This window comes from Pelmatolapia mariae, linkage group LG14 (assembly GCF_036321145.2).
Source record: "Pelmatolapia mariae isolate MD_Pm_ZW linkage group LG14, Pm_UMD_F_2, whole genome shotgun sequence".
Taxonomy (NCBI): domain Eukaryota; kingdom Metazoa; phylum Chordata; class Actinopteri; order Cichliformes; family Cichlidae; genus Pelmatolapia; species Pelmatolapia mariae.
In genome coordinates this window covers 36,422,847-36,435,052 of record NC_086239.1, presented here as the reverse complement: position 1 = coordinate 36,435,052, position 12,206 = coordinate 36,422,847, and the positions used below count along the sequence as shown (strand labels likewise).

The 12,206-nt window shown below is 52.2% G+C and overlaps 23 non-coding genes across 23 annotated transcripts; all 23 read left to right on the top strand.

Moving 5' to 3' along the window:
- The first annotated feature begins 246 nt into the window (after nt 1–246).
- Nucleotides 247–360, top strand: LOC134641932 (U5 spliceosomal RNA). Its single transcript, XR_010095672.1, has one exon. It is a non-coding gene; the product is annotated as a U5 spliceosomal RNA (small nuclear RNA).
- Nucleotides 361–554: 194 nt separating this feature from the next.
- Nucleotides 555–736, top strand: LOC134642409 (U2 spliceosomal RNA). Its single transcript, XR_010096132.1, has one exon. It is a non-coding gene; the product is annotated as a U2 spliceosomal RNA (small nuclear RNA).
- A 240-nt stretch (nt 737–976) lies between these two features.
- LOC134642101 (U5 spliceosomal RNA) lies at nt 977–1,090 on the top strand. Its single transcript, XR_010095835.1, has one exon. It is a non-coding gene; the product is annotated as a U5 spliceosomal RNA (small nuclear RNA).
- A 300-nt stretch (nt 1,091–1,390) lies between these two features.
- Nucleotides 1,391–1,504, top strand: LOC134642574 (U5 spliceosomal RNA). Its single transcript, XR_010096276.1, has one exon. It is a non-coding gene; the product is annotated as a U5 spliceosomal RNA (small nuclear RNA).
- Nucleotides 1,505–1,698: 194 nt separating this feature from the next.
- On the top strand, nt 1,699–1,889 carry LOC134642391 (U2 spliceosomal RNA). The gene has a single exon (XR_010096114.1). It is a non-coding gene; the product is annotated as a U2 spliceosomal RNA (small nuclear RNA).
- A 226-nt stretch (nt 1,890–2,115) lies between these two features.
- LOC134642074 (U5 spliceosomal RNA) lies at nt 2,116–2,229 on the top strand. The gene has a single exon (XR_010095810.1). It is a non-coding gene; the product is annotated as a U5 spliceosomal RNA (small nuclear RNA).
- Nucleotides 2,230–2,423: 194 nt separating this feature from the next.
- LOC134642361 (U2 spliceosomal RNA) lies at nt 2,424–2,614 on the top strand. The gene has a single exon (XR_010096085.1). It is a non-coding gene; the product is annotated as a U2 spliceosomal RNA (small nuclear RNA).
- Nucleotides 2,615–2,854: 240 nt separating this feature from the next.
- LOC134642048 (U5 spliceosomal RNA) lies at nt 2,855–2,968 on the top strand. The gene has a single exon (XR_010095785.1). It is a non-coding gene; the product is annotated as a U5 spliceosomal RNA (small nuclear RNA).
- A 194-nt stretch (nt 2,969–3,162) lies between these two features.
- Nucleotides 3,163–3,353, top strand: LOC134642396 (U2 spliceosomal RNA). The gene has a single exon (XR_010096119.1). It is a non-coding gene; the product is annotated as a U2 spliceosomal RNA (small nuclear RNA).
- A 240-nt stretch (nt 3,354–3,593) lies between these two features.
- LOC134642047 (U5 spliceosomal RNA) lies at nt 3,594–3,707 on the top strand. The gene has a single exon (XR_010095784.1). It is a non-coding gene; the product is annotated as a U5 spliceosomal RNA (small nuclear RNA).
- A 194-nt stretch (nt 3,708–3,901) lies between these two features.
- Nucleotides 3,902–4,092, top strand: LOC134642360 (U2 spliceosomal RNA). The gene has a single exon (XR_010096084.1). It is a non-coding gene; the product is annotated as a U2 spliceosomal RNA (small nuclear RNA).
- A 226-nt stretch (nt 4,093–4,318) lies between these two features.
- Nucleotides 4,319–4,432, top strand: LOC134642105 (U5 spliceosomal RNA). Its single transcript, XR_010095839.1, has one exon. It is a non-coding gene; the product is annotated as a U5 spliceosomal RNA (small nuclear RNA).
- A 194-nt stretch (nt 4,433–4,626) lies between these two features.
- On the top strand, nt 4,627–4,817 carry LOC134642243 (U2 spliceosomal RNA). The gene has a single exon (XR_010095969.1). It is a non-coding gene; the product is annotated as a U2 spliceosomal RNA (small nuclear RNA).
- Nucleotides 4,818–5,043: 226 nt separating this feature from the next.
- Nucleotides 5,044–5,157, top strand: LOC134642073 (U5 spliceosomal RNA). Its single transcript, XR_010095809.1, has one exon. It is a non-coding gene; the product is annotated as a U5 spliceosomal RNA (small nuclear RNA).
- A 194-nt stretch (nt 5,158–5,351) lies between these two features.
- Nucleotides 5,352–5,542, top strand: LOC134642242 (U2 spliceosomal RNA). The gene has a single exon (XR_010095968.1). It is a non-coding gene; the product is annotated as a U2 spliceosomal RNA (small nuclear RNA).
- Nucleotides 5,543–5,768: 226 nt separating this feature from the next.
- LOC134642072 (U5 spliceosomal RNA) lies at nt 5,769–5,882 on the top strand. Its single transcript, XR_010095808.1, has one exon. It is a non-coding gene; the product is annotated as a U5 spliceosomal RNA (small nuclear RNA).
- Nucleotides 5,883–6,076: 194 nt separating this feature from the next.
- Nucleotides 6,077–6,267, top strand: LOC134642240 (U2 spliceosomal RNA). The gene has a single exon (XR_010095966.1). It is a non-coding gene; the product is annotated as a U2 spliceosomal RNA (small nuclear RNA).
- A 240-nt stretch (nt 6,268–6,507) lies between these two features.
- Nucleotides 6,508–6,621, top strand: LOC134641855 (U5 spliceosomal RNA). Its single transcript, XR_010095595.1, has one exon. It is a non-coding gene; the product is annotated as a U5 spliceosomal RNA (small nuclear RNA).
- Nucleotides 6,622–6,815: 194 nt separating this feature from the next.
- Nucleotides 6,816–7,006, top strand: LOC134642372 (U2 spliceosomal RNA). Its single transcript, XR_010096095.1, has one exon. It is a non-coding gene; the product is annotated as a U2 spliceosomal RNA (small nuclear RNA).
- Nucleotides 7,007–7,246: 240 nt separating this feature from the next.
- LOC134641854 (U5 spliceosomal RNA) lies at nt 7,247–7,360 on the top strand. The gene has a single exon (XR_010095594.1). It is a non-coding gene; the product is annotated as a U5 spliceosomal RNA (small nuclear RNA).
- Nucleotides 7,361–7,554: 194 nt separating this feature from the next.
- On the top strand, nt 7,555–7,745 carry LOC134642239 (U2 spliceosomal RNA). Its single transcript, XR_010095965.1, has one exon. It is a non-coding gene; the product is annotated as a U2 spliceosomal RNA (small nuclear RNA).
- A 240-nt stretch (nt 7,746–7,985) lies between these two features.
- On the top strand, nt 7,986–8,099 carry LOC134642572 (U5 spliceosomal RNA). Its single transcript, XR_010096274.1, has one exon. It is a non-coding gene; the product is annotated as a U5 spliceosomal RNA (small nuclear RNA).
- A 194-nt stretch (nt 8,100–8,293) lies between these two features.
- On the top strand, nt 8,294–8,489 carry LOC134642434 (U2 spliceosomal RNA). Its single transcript, XR_010096151.1, has one exon. It is a non-coding gene; the product is annotated as a U2 spliceosomal RNA (small nuclear RNA).
- Nucleotides 8,490–12,206: the final 3,717 nt, after the last annotated feature.

The following is a 12,206-nucleotide window of genomic DNA, read 5'->3' as shown; positions in this document are numbered from 1 at the left end:
GCGGGAACGGTGCCCCCTTTGCTGACTTTGTGCAAAAGCAAGAAAGCCAAACAAGTTAAGGTCTGCCAAGCCAAGAGCCAGAAAGCAGCCTGAAGCCGCGAACGTCCTCTCCTGTCAAAGTGGAGCTCTGGAGCAGAGCAGGCGGGGCCTGAGATCTGCCGCTTCAGCCAAGCAAACAGGGCCTACCGTGACGCCGGAAGCCGGGACGAGGAGTCACTGCGGCTTCCTGCGAGGCCAAAGAAACACACACTCTGGCTTCTCTTCATAACGTACAAGTCTTTCGCCTTTTACTAAAGACTTCCGTGGAGAGTGAGGCTAAGGAGTTGCACCTATTTTTTGGCAGGGTCTGCCGTCTGGCTGGGCCCTCTCCTCGTTGTTCAAAAGAAATAATAGAAGAAAGCGCGCAATTCCAGGGAGCTCCGCAGGCCACTGAGGTACTGTGGGTGGGCGGAGATTTGAAGCGGCTCCCTCCCTGTGAGCCAAGTGAAAGAGCGCACCGTCACAAGCGAGAAGTGTCCCGAGAAGGCGGCTCAGCCAGGAACCCGCAGGAGGCCATCGCTTCTCGGCCTTTTGGCTAAGATCAAGTGTAGTATCTGTTCTTATCAGTTTAATATCTGATACGCCCCCGATTCGGGGGCAACGTATTAAACGCATTTTTAGAACAGGGAGCCGAATAAGGGGCTCGCTCCACGCATCGACCCGGTATTGCAGCGCCTCCGGGAACGGTGCCCCCTTTGCTGACTTTGTGCAAAAGCAAGAAAGCCAAACAAGTTAAGGTCTGCCAAGCCAAGAGCCAGAAAGCAGCCTGAAGCCGCGAACATCCTCTCCAGTCACCCCTCTCCTGTCAAAGTGGAGCTCTGGAGCAGAGCAGGCGGGGCCTGAGATCTGCCGCTTCAGCCAAGCAAACAGGGCCTACCGTGATGCCGGAAGCCGGGACGAGGAGACACTGCGGCTTCCTGCGAGGCCAAAGAAACACACACTCTGGCTTCTCCTCATAACGTACAAGTCTTTCGCCTTTTACTAAAGACTTCCGTGGAGAGTGAGGCCAAGGAGTTGCACCTATTTTTTGGCAGGGTCTGCCGTCTGGCTGGGCCCTCTCCTCGTTGTTCAAAAGAAATAATAGAAGAAAAGTATTGCAGCGCCTCAGGGAACGGTGCCCCCTTTGCTGACTTTGTGCAAAAGCAAGAAAGCCAAACAAGTTAAGGTCTGCCAAGCCAAGAGCCAGAAAGCAGCCTGAAGCCGCGAACGTCCTCTCCTGTCAAAGTGGAGCTCTGGAGCAGAGCAGGCGGGGCCTGAGATCTGCCGCTTCAGCCAAGCAAACAGGGCCTACCGTGACGCCGGAAGCCGGGACGAGGAGTCACTGCGGCTTCCTGCGAGGCCAAAGAAACACACACTCTGGCTTCTCTTCATAACGTACAAGTCTTTCGCCTTTTACTAAAGACTTCCGTGGAGAGTGAGGCTAAGGAGTTGCACCTATTTTTTGGCAGGGTCTGCCGTCAGGCTGGGCCCTCTCCTCGTTGTTCAAAAGAAATAATAGAAGAAAGCGCGCAATTCCAGGGAGCTCCGCAGGCCTCTGAGGTACTGTGGGTGGGCGGAGATTTGAAGCGGCTCCCTCCCTGTGAGCCAAGTGAAAGAGCGCACCGTCACAAGCGAGAAGTGTCCCGAGAAGGCGGCTCAGCCAGGAACCCGCAGGAGGCCATCGCTTCTCGGCCTTTTGGCTAAGATCAAGTGTAGTATCTGTTCTTATCAGTTTAATATCTGATACGCCCCCGATTCGGGGGCAACGTATTAAACGCATTTTTAGAACAGGGAGCCGAATAAGGGGCTCGCTCCGTTCACTCCACGCATCAACCCGGTATTGCAGCGCCTCCGGGAACGGTGCCCCCTTTGCTGACTTTGTGCAAAAGCAAGAAAGCCAAACAAGTTAAGGTCCGCCAAGCCAAGAGCCAGAAAGCAGCCTGAAGCCGCGAACGTCCTCTCCTGTCAAAGTGGAGCTCTGGAGCAGAGCAGGCGGGGCCTGAGATCTGCCGCTTCAGCCAAGCAAACAGGGCCTACCGTGACGCCGGAAGCCGGGACGAGGAGTCACTGCGGCTTCCTGCGAGGCCAAAGAAACACACACTCTGGCTTCTCTTCATAACGCACAAGTCTTTCGCCTTTTACTAAAGACTTCCGTGGAGAGTGAGGCTAAGGAGTTGCACCTATTTTTGGGCAGGGTCTGCCGTCAGGCTGGGCCCTCTCCTCGTTGTTCAAAAGAAATAATAGAAGAAAGCGCGCAATTCCAGGGAGCTCCGCAGGCCTCTGAGGTACTGTGGGTGGGCGGAGATTTGAAGCGGCTCCCTCCCTGTGAGCCAAGTGAAAGAGCGCACCGTCACAAGCGAGAAGTGTCCCGAGAAGGCGGCTCAGCCAGGAACCCGCAGGAGGCCATCGCTTCTCGGCCTTTTGGCTAAGATCAAGTGTAGTATCTGTTCTTATCAGTTTAATATCTGAGACGCCCCCGATTCGGGGGCAACGTATTAAACGCATTTTTAGAACAGGGAGCCGAATAAGGGGCTCGCTCCGTTCGCTCCACGCATCGACCCGGTATTGCAGCGCCTCCGGGAACGGTGCCCCCTTTGCTGACTTTGTGCAAAAGCAAGAAAGCCAAACAAGTTAAGGTCCGCCAAGCCAAGAGCCAGAAAGCAGCCTGAAGCCGCGAACTTCCTCTCCAGTCACCCCTCTCCTGTCAAAGTGGAGCTCTGGAGCAGAGCAGGCGGGGCCTGAGATCTGCCGCTTCAGCCAAGCAAACAGGGCCTACCGTGACGCCGGAAGCCGGGACGAGGAGTCACTGCGGCTTCCTGCGAGGCCAAAGAAACACACACTCTGGCTTCTCTTCATAACGTACAAGTCTTTCGCCTTTTACTAAAGACTTCCCTGGAGAGTGAGGCTAAGGAGTTGCACCTATTTTTTGGCAGGGTCTGCCGTCAGGCTGGGCCCTCTCCTCGTTGTTCAAAAGAAATAATAGAAGAAAGCGCGCAATTCCAGGGAGCTCCGCAGGCCTCTGAGGTACTGTGGGTGGGCGGAGATTTGAAGCGGCTCCCTCCCTGTGAGCCAAGTGAAAGAGCGCACCGTCACAAGCGAGAAGTGTCCCGAGAAGGCGGCTCAGCCAGGAACCCGCAGGAGGCCATCGCTTCTCGGCCTTTTGGCTAAGATCAAGTGTAGTATCTGTTCTTATCAGTTTAATATCTGAGACGCCCCCGATTCGGGGGCAACGTATTAAACGCATTTTTAGAACAGGGAGCCGAATAAGGGGCTCGCTCCGTTCGCTCCACGCATCGACCTGGTATTGCAGCGCCTCCGGGAACGGTGCCCCCTTTGCTGACTTTGTGCAAAAGCAAGAAAGCCAAACAAGTTAAGGTCCGCCAAGCCAAGAGCCAGAAAGCAGCCTGAAGCCGCGAACTTCCTCTCCAGTCACCCCTCTCCTGTCAAAGTGGAGCTCTGGAGCAGAGCAGGCGGGGCCTGAGATCTGCCGCTTCAGCCAAGCAAACAGGGCCTACCGTGACGCCGGAAGCCGGGACGAGGAGTCACTGCGGCTTCCTGCGAGGCCAAAGAAACACACACTCTGGCTTCTCTTCATAACGTACAAGTCTTTCGCCTTTTACTAAAGACTTCCCTGGAGAGTGAGGCTAAGGAGTTGCACCTATTTTTTGGCAGGGTCTGCCGTCAGGCTGGGCCCTCTCCTCGTTGTTCAAAAGAAATAATAGAAGAAAGCGCGCAATTCCAGGGAGCTCCGCAGGCCTCTGAGGTACTGTGGGTGGGCGGAGATTTGAAGCGGCTCCCTCCCTGTGAGCCAAGTGAAAGAGCGCACCGTCACAAGCGAGAAGTGTCCCGAGAAGGCGGCTCAGCCAGGAACCCGCAGGAGGCCATCGCTTCTCGGCCTTTTGGCTAAGATCAAGTGTAGTATCTGTTCTTATCAGTTTAATATCTGAGACGCCCCCGATTCGGGGGCAACGTATTAAACGCATTTTTAGAACAGGGAGCCGAATAAGGGGCTCGCTCCGTTCGCTCCACGCATCGACCCGGTATTGCAGCGCCTCCGGGAACGGTGCCCCCTTTGCTGACTTTGTGCAAAAGCAAGAAAGCCAAACAAGTTAAGGTCCGCCAAGCCAAGAGCCAGAAAGCAGCCTGAAGCCGCGAACGTCCTCTCCTGTCAAAGTGGAGCTCTGGAGCAGAGCAGGCGGGGCCTGAGATCTGCCGCTTCAGCCAAGCAAACAGGGCCTACCGTGACGCCGGAAGCCGGGACGAGGAGTCACTGCGGCTTCCTGCGAGGCCAAAGAAACACACACTCTGGCTTCTCTTCATAACGCACAAGTCTTTCGCCTTTTACTAAAGACTTCCGTGGAGAGTGAGGCTAAGGAGTTGCACCTACTTTTGGGCAGGGTCTGCCGTCAGGCTGGGCCCTCTCCTCGTTGTTCAAAAGAAATAATAGAAGAAAGCGCGCAATTCCAGGGAGCTCCGCAGGCCTCTGAGGTACTGTGGGTGGGCGGAGATTTGAAGCGGCTCCCTCCCTGTGAGCCAAGTGAAAGAGCGCACCGTCACAAGCGAGAAGTGTCCCGAGAAGGCGGCTCAGCCAGGAACCCGCAGGAGGCCATCGCTTCTCGGCCTTTTGGCTAAGATCAAGTGTAGTATCTGTTCTTATCAGTTTAATATCTGATACGCCCCCGATTCGGGGGCAACGTATTAAACGCATTTTTAGAACAGGGAGCCGAATAAGGGGCTCGCTCCGTTCGCTCCACGCATCGACCCGGTATTGCAGCGCCTCCGGGAACGGTGCCCCCTTTGCTGACTTTGTGCAAAAGCAAGAAAGCCAAACAAGTTAAGGTCCGCCAAGCCAAGAGCCAGAAAGCAGCCTGAAGCCGCGAACGTCCTCTCCTGTCAAAGTGGAGCTCTGGAGCAGAGCAGGCGGGGCCTGAGATCTGCCGCTTCAGCCAAGCAAACAGGGCCTACCGTGACGCCGGAAGCCGGGACGAGGAGTCACTGCGGCTTCCTGCGAGGCCAAAGAAACACACACTCTGGCTTCTCTTCATAACGCACAAGTCTTTCGCCTTTTACTAAAGACTTCCGTGGAGAGTGAGGCTAAGGAGTTGCACCTATTTTTGGGCAGGGTCTGCCGTCAGGCTGGGCCCTCTCCTCGTTGTTCAAAAGAAATAATAGAAGAAAGCGCGCAATTCCAGGGAGCTCCGCAGGCCTCTGAGGTACTGTGGGTGGGCGGAGATTTGAAGCGGCTCCCTCCCTGTGAGCCAAGTGAAAGAGCGCACCGTCACAAGCGAGAAGTGTCCCGAGAAGGCGGCTCAGCCAGGAACCCGCAGGAGGCCATCGCTTCTCGGCCTTTTGGCTAAGATCAAGTGTAGTATCTGTTCTTATCAGTTTAATATCTGATACGCCCCCGATTCGGGGGCAACGTATTAAACGCATTTTTAGAACAGGGAGCCGAATAAGGGGCTCGCTCCGTTCGCTCCACGCATCGACCCGGTATTGCAGCGCCTCCGGGAACGGTGCCCCCTTTGCTGACTTTGTGCAAAAGCAAGAAAGCCAAACAAGTTAAGGTCCGCCAAGCCAAGAGCCAGAAAGCAGCCTGAAGCCGCGAACGTCCTCTCCTGTCAAAGTGGAGCTCTGGAGCAGAGCAGGCGGGGCCTGAGATCTGCCGCTTCAGCCAAGCAAACAGGGCCTACTGTGACGCCGGAAGCCGGGACGAGGAGTCACTGCGGCTTCCTGCGAGGCCAAAGAAACACACACTCTGGCTTCTCTTCATAACGCACAAGTCTTTCGCCTTTTACTAAAGACTTCCGTGGAGAGTGAGGCTAAGGAGTTGCACCTATTTTTGGGCAGGGTCTGCCGTCAGGCTGGGCCCTCTCCTCGTTGTTCAAAAGAAATAATAGAAGAAAGCGCGCAATTCCAGGGAGCTCCGCAGGCCTCTGAGGTACTGTGGGTGGGCGGAGATTTGAAGCGGCTCCCTCCCTGTGAGCCAAGTGAAAGAGCGCACCGTCACAAGCGAGAAGTGTCCCGAGAAGGCGGCTCAGCCAGGAACCCGCAGGAGGCCATCGCTTCTCGGCCTTTTGGCTAAGATCAAGTGTAGTATCTGTTCTTATCAGTTTAATATCTGATACGCCCCCGATTCGGGGGCAACGTATTAAACGCATTTTTAGAACAGGGAGCCGAATAAGGGGCTCGCTCCGTTCGCTCCACGCATCGACCCGGTATTGCAGCGCCTCCGGGAACGGTGCCCCCTTTGCTGACTTTGTGCAAAAGCAAGAAAGCCAAACAAGTTAAGGTCCGCCAAGCCAAGAGCCAGAAAGCAGCCTGAAGCCGCGAACTTCCTCTCCAGTCACCCCTCTCCTGTCAAAGTGGAGCTCTGGAGCAGAGCAGGCGGGGCCTGAGATCTGCCGCTTCAGCCAAGCAAACAGGGCCTACCGTGACGCCGGAAGCCGGGACGAGGAGTCACTGCGGCTTCCTGCGAGGCCAAAGAAACACACACTCTGGCTTCTCTTCATAACGTACAAGTCTTTCGCCTTTTACTAAAGACTTCCGTGGAGAGTGAGGCTAAGGAGTTGCACCCAGTTTTTGGCAGGGTCTGCCGTCTGGCTGGGCCCTCTCCTCGTTGTTCAAAAGAAATAATAGAAGAAAGCGCGCAATTCCAGGGAGCTCCGCAGGCCTCTGAGGTACTGTGGGTGGGCGGAGATTTGAAGCGGCTCCCTCCCTGTGAGCCAAGTGAAAGAGCGCACCGTCACAAGCGAGAAGTGTCCCGAGAAGGCGGCTCAGCCAGGAACCCGCAGGAGGCCATCGCTTCTCGGCCATTTGGCTAAGATCAAGTGTAGTATTTGTTCTTATCAGTTTAATATCTGATACGCCCCCGATTCGGGGGCAACGTATTAAACGCATTTTTAGAACAGGGAGCCGAATAAGGGGCTCGCTCCGTTCGCTCCACGCATCGACCCGGTATTGCAGCGCCTCCGGGAACGGTGCCCCCTTTGCTGACTTTGTGCAAAAGCAAGAAAGCCAAACAAGTTAAGGTCCGCCAAGCCAAGAGCCAGAAAGCAGCCTGAAGCCGCGAACTTCCTCTCCAGTCACCCCTCTCCTGTCAAAGTGGAGCTCTGGAGCAGAGCAGGCGGGGCCTGAGATCTGCCGCTTCAGCCAAGCAAACAGGGCCTACCGTGACGCCGGAAGCCGGGACGAGGAGTCACTGCGGCTTCCTGCGAGGCCAAAGAAACACACACTCTGGCTTCTCTTCATAACGTACAAGTCTTTCGCCTTTTACTAAAGACTTCCGTGGAGAGTGAGGCTAAGGAGTTGCACCCAGTTTTTGGCAGGGTCTGCCGTCTGGCTGGGCCCTCTCCTCGTTGTTCAAAAGAAATAATAGAAGAAAGCGCGCAATTCCAGGGAGCTCCGCAGGCCTCTGAGGTACTGTGGGTGGGCGGAGATTTGAAGCGGCTCCCTCCCTGTGAGCCAAGTGAAAGAGCGCACCGTCACAAGCGAGAAGTGTCCCGAGAAGGCGGCTCAGCCAGGAACCCGCAGGAGGCCATCGCTTCTCGGCCTTTTGGCTAAGATCAAGTGTAGTATCTGTTCTTATCAGTTTAATATCTGATACGCCCCCGATTCGGGGGCAACGTATTAAACGCATTTTTAGAACAGGGAGCCGAATAAGGGGCTCGCTCCGTTCGCTCCACGCATCGACCCGGTATTGCAGCGCCTCCGGGAACGGTGCCCCCTTTGCTGACTTTGTGCAAAAGCAAGAAAGCCAAACAAGTTAAGGTCCGCCAAGCCAAGAGCCAGAAAGCAGCCTGAAGCCGCGAACTTCCTCTCCAGTCACCCCTCTCCTGTCAAAGTGGAGCTCTGGAGCAGAGCAGGCGGGGCCTGAGATCTGCCGCTTCAGCCAAGCAAACAGGGCCTACCGTGACGCCGGAAGCCGGGACGAGGAGTCACTGCGGCTTCCTGCGAGGCCAAAGAAACACACACTCTGGCTTCTCTTCATAACGTACAAGTCTTTCGCCTTTTACTAAAGACTTCCGTGGAGAGTGAGGCTAAGGAGTTGCACCTATTTTTTGGCAGGGTCTGCCGTCAGGCTGGGCCCTCTCCTCGTTGTTCAAAAGAAATAATAGAAGAAAGCGCGCAATTCCAGGGAGCTCCGCAGGCCTCTGAGGTACTGTGGGTGGGCGGAGATTTGAAGCGGCTCCCTCCCTGTGAGCCAAGTGAAAGAGCGCACCGTCACAAGCGAGAAGTGTCCCGAGAAGGCGGCTCAGCCAGGAACCCGCAGGAGGCCATCGCTTCTCGGCCTTTTGGCTAAGATCAAGTGTAGTATCTGTTCTTATCAGTTTACACTTGTTTCTCGGCCGTGGCTAAGACTGCGATCGTCTCCTTGGGTGCTTGATCTACTAAAAGAATCAAAAAGCTGTTTTGGGTTTGCCTTCACTTTAAAGGTAAGTGTTGCTACTATCTGCCTTTTTTTGAAAATACTCTCTGTTTTTGTCTTGTTTTGTCTTTAAAGGCATTTGTTAGCTTTGTGGTGCCTCCACCATGGCGGCCTACCATGCCGGCATGCGGAGGCACCACAGTGTGCGATTTAGCCTAATTGGAAATGAAGGAGAGTTGCCAAAGATGTCTAGATTGGATTTTTCCAGGAAATTGATTCAACAGGTGTTGGGGTTTTCACCAAATGACCTGAACTGTATCCTGACCCTCCCATTCAATAAAGGCTTTGACGTGAGCTTTTGCTCAAGCGGTTATCTGGAGGATTTCTGGATAAGGTATGAGAATGTGAAGCCGCAATTTAAAGAATTTATTGTTGAGAAACTGACTGACAACACCTTGAAAACGGTGATTGTTAGAATGTTTAATGAAACTGTTAGTGCTCAAGACATCTGCTTGTGGCTGGGAAGATACTGCACGGTGAAAGGGCAGGCTATGAAGGTGAGGGATGTGGACGGAATCTGGAACTGTGCATGGAAGGTCCCCATACAGCAATGGGAAGACCCCCATGGGTTTCGGGGCCTGAAACATCTCCCATCTATGATAGTCTTGGGGGACAATAGAGGCTACATTCACTACCAGGGGCAGCCAAAGCTCTGTCGGAGGTGTGGGGAGCATGGGCACTTGGTGGAGGCATGTGAGGAAATCATTTGTGGAAAATGTAAGGAAAGAGGACATACGTATGCTGAGTGTAGAAATGACCGTAAGTGTAATTTGTGTGGAGGAGAGGGGCATCTCTTTAGAAATTGCCCTAGGTCATTTGCAAATAAACTTAAGAGGACAAGCTTGATTGGAGAGCAAAACCTGAATGAAATAGGTAATGAGGAAGACCTGATTGATGCAGCTGGGCCTGAAAATTTGATTTTGCCGCCAAAACCTGTGAGTGGAGGAGAGGAACAGGGGGAGGCGAGAAATGGGGAGGAGCATGGAGGGCCTGTCCTACCAGAAACCTCAGAGGAGGAGGGCGGACAGGTCGAAAGTGGAACACAAGGAGGTGAAAATACTTCAAGCGATAGCGCCCAAGATCAGTCCCCCCCTGATACCCAGCTGGCAGAGAACTGCGGCAGAACTGTCCTCCGGGACAATTGTTTCAGGAAAGAGGGGAAGACTTGAGGTACCTTTAGAGAGTTCCTCTGGGGAGGACTCCAGGGTCTTCCCCTCGGGCTCACCAAATGAGGTCTCCTTTCTTAATATAGTTTTGCAGTCAACCCCCAAGGATCGTATGGTTAATGCAGCTCTGCAGCAGAGGCCGTCTCCTAGAGTCCGTAAAGGGAATAGAGCACCAGCCCTCCCTCCAGAGTCGTGTGAGGTGAAGGAAGAGCTCTGTTCACGAGAAATAAATTGATATTAGGATCCTTGAAACCTGGGTGGAGTCCTTTCCCTGAGGAGAATTACCTCCCCTTAACTTAAAAATGGTTAGTTTGCCCTTTGTCTTATTTCTTATGGCTCTTACCTTCTCAACTATAAATGTTAGAAGTGTTAGGACCAAAATGAGAGCCCAGAGTGTGTTATCCTTTCTAAATACGGTAACGTCGGATGTGATCTTACTTCAGGAATGTGCAATACCCTTTTTAAAAACTTATAACCAGTGGCAGGACATGTGGCCACAACCATCAATATGGAGTGGATCAAATGGAAATAAAAATGATGGAGTAGCTGTTTTGGTAAAAAACCCCTTTGTGCTGGTAAAGGGGAGCACTGTGGTGAGGGAAGGAAGAGCACTTCTAGTTAATTTGAGTTATATGGACAAGGATTTTAACCTCCTGAATGTCTATGGGTTTAATGATAAACATGAAAGATATGACCTTTTGGAGGAGCTGCAGCCCCATTTGTTGGGAAAGATGCCTTTAGTATTTGGGGGAGATTTTAACTGTGTCCTAAGTAGAAAGGATAGGAAACGAGCCAGGCAAGATTTTAAAGTGGACAAGACGTCACTCTTACTACAGGGGATGGTCAGAGATTTTAAACTAACAGACTGTTTTGCAGTAGTACACCCCAGGGAGGAGGGCTTTACCTGGTTTAGTGGGGATGGCTCTAGGGCCTCTCGTATTGACTATTTGTTTGTGAGAGATGTCTTGCCAACTGATGCTAGATTGATGCCCGTTTTCTTTTCTGATCACATGATGCTGTCCAGTACTATCACTTTGGCATCGTGTGTGAGGAGGGGGAGAGGACTGTGGAGACTTAACTGCTCCTTGCTCGAGGACCAAAATTTGATCAGCCAGTATAAGGAGCGGTATCGTGAGTGGCAGACCCTCCAGGACTTTTATGAAACACGTGCAGAGTGGTGGGAAATGGTTAAAGAAAGGACACAGTTTTTTTTTAAACAGGCCGGGAAAAGGAAGAAGGCTGCTGAGAATAGACGCATGATGGGGCTACAGAAAAGACTACAGAGGTACTATCGTTTAAACCATTTGGGGATGGATTTTAACGACGAAATAAAAGAGGTCAAGGAGGAAATGCAGGTAATTGCGGACATAAAAAGTAAGGGGGTTATTTTAAGAAGTAGGGAGAAAGAGAGAGATGAAGGGGAAAAATGTACAAGATATTTCTTCAAGAAAATTATGAGCAAATCTGGCTTCATGGCTCAACTAACGAACAAAGCCGGACAGAAAGTTGAGACTACCGAGGAGATCATGCAAGTGATCGAAGAATATTATAAAGAGTTATATGGGAGGAAAAATGTTAATGGAGAGAATATTACACAAACCTTGGAGTTTATCGACAAGATTGTTGAAGACAGTGGTTTATTGAGCCAAGGCTTTACTTTGACTGAGCTCAATCAGTGTCTTAAGAGTTTCAAGAACGGGAAGTCCCCAGGGATGGATGGACTCCCGTGGGAATTCTACCGGACTTTTTGGGACTTTTTGGCTGCGGACCTACTTTCTGTTTTTATAGATTTTAGCCAACTTGACAGGCTGCCGGACAGTTTTAGAATAGGGGTAGTCACTCTTGCTCACAAAGGAAAGGACAAGACCGACCTGAAAAATTGGAGACCAATTGCGCTCCTGAATTGCGACTGTAAGCTTTTTAGCAAACTCTTAGCAGCACGGATACGCCCTGTGCTAAGCCAGATAATTCACCCGGATCAAGCCTGTGCTGTTAAGGATAGGAAGATCACTGATAGCCTCGTATTGATAAGGGACACCATTTGTTTTGCGAGGGATAGAAACATTCGGCTAATTGTCTTAAATTTGGACTTTGAGAAAGCCTTTGATCGGATCTCGCATCAGTATCTCTTTAGAGTGCTGCAGAAAATGAGGTTTCCAGAGCAGTTTATTTCGTGGGTGAAACTGTTGTACAATGAGATCAGTAGTAGATTTGTCGTTAATGGGATCTTGACTGGGGCGGTGGACTTACACTGCGGTGTTCGTCAAGGGTGTCCCCTATCTGCACTCCTTTATGTTATCGGTGTAGAACCACTGGCACAGATCTTGAGAAGAGACAAAAGGATAAAGGGTTTGGAAGTACCAGGGAGTGGCGGACAAGTAGCAAAATGTGTCCTGTACATGGATGATATTAATATTTTGTGTACAGACCTGTCTTCGGTGAAAAGGACCTTTGAAGCGACTGACTGGTTCGGGAAGGCCTCGGCGTCCAAGCTTAATAAAAATAAGACTCAGGTACAATTTTATGGACCATGGGAGGCTACAGAGTTGACTGGGCTTGAGGTGAATTTGACACAAAACGACCAGAGGATTTTGGGG